This window comes from Pteropus alecto, unplaced genomic scaffold (genome assembly GCF_000325575.1).
Source record: "Pteropus alecto unplaced genomic scaffold, ASM32557v1 scaffold45, whole genome shotgun sequence".
Lineage (NCBI taxonomy): Eukaryota > Metazoa > Chordata > Mammalia > Chiroptera > Pteropodidae > Pteropus > Pteropus alecto.
This window is the reverse complement of record NW_006442491.1, coordinates 22,634,511-22,635,720: the sequence shown is the minus strand read 5'-3', so window position 1 is coordinate 22,635,720 and position 1,210 is coordinate 22,634,511. Positions and strand designations below refer to the sequence as shown.

Genomic DNA, 1,210 nt, shown 5'->3' with positions numbered 1-1,210 from the left:
CTGTGGAGCCTTTATCTTCCTGAGTCTTCCTTTGTTTATCTGTAAAATAGACATAATATAACTCCCCGTCTCCCCCCAAAAAAGGGCTATAGTTGAGCACAAGATAATGGACTTCCATTTAGAGCTCAGCCCAGTGTCTGGCACATGGTAAGCCCTTGTAAATATGAGCTATAATTATTGTCACTATTGTCCCATTATAGAGACTGTCTAGTCTAGTTTATCACAGCTCAAACTAGACTCAAATCCTGACTGTGCCACTTAGTGTGACACTTTGGGCACCATAGTTGACCTTTCTGACCTCGGTTCCTCATCAGTCAGTTGGGGCTAAGCCACCAGGGATATCCTGAGATAACTTGTGCTGCTTGTCACGTGGCTGGCAGAGGGAGAGCTCAGCAAGCAACTTGCTCATTATTTATCAGTTTTGGAGATGCAAGTTCAGGACCCTTGTGTTCCCTCATGACCCTCTGGGTCACTGGGACAGGCAGCCTCTGTGCTAGCTGGAGTAGGGACATTGTGTGGCATAGCATTGGCCCTCCTTCTCCAGGACCTTTGACCTTGACTCTTCCAAGACCAGAGCCCAGCTTCCACCAAGGAGGCTAAGGTGGGCTGAGATCTGTGCTGGGAGACAGGAGCCCAGAGTTTCTTCCTACTTAACTCTGGACCCTCTTGGGACCTATGTCCCAGTCCCTCTTTAGGCCTCAGTGTCCTTGTCTATGAAGGGTAGGAGCCTTTGGGTTCCCCTGACTCTATTGCTATGCCCGGAGTTTTTGCTTTTGAGCTGGGAAGAAAGTGAAGCTTTGCAGAGCCTTCTGCCCCCTTTGGGGTCCAAGTTCGATGATCTCATTTGGAGCCTTTACAGACCCTGGGGGATGGGCAGAAGGGACAGCAGATGGCTGCCCTGACTTCTCAGGGGCCTGGCATGCTGCCCCTGTGGCCACTGCTGGCCCACCCTGCAGGTCAGCCCTTCCGGCAGGGCTGCGTGGCCCATGCAAGAGCCAGGGTGGCAGATGGGCAGACAGCCTGGGCTTTGGCCCAAGGGAGGGACCTTGGCGGCCAGGGCAGTGTGGGAGAAGGCGGGCCAGGCAGAGGCTCCTGTCCCTTCATGGGGCGGTTGCTGTCCCACAAACCAAAGGTTCTGGATCCTCAGCTCTGTCAGTCTTTCTGAGTCTGTTTGCCCATCAGCTGGTCAGATCCTTAGAACTTAGGGAGG

The 1,210-nt window shown here is 53.1% G+C and overlaps 1 protein-coding gene across 3 annotated transcripts in view; it reads left to right on the top strand.

Moving 5' to 3' along the window:
• Positions 1-1,210, top strand: part of SOGA1 (suppressor of glucose, autophagy associated 1) — a 69,010-nt gene that overhangs the window by 9,465 nt on the left and 58,335 nt on the right. The window lies entirely within an intron of this gene.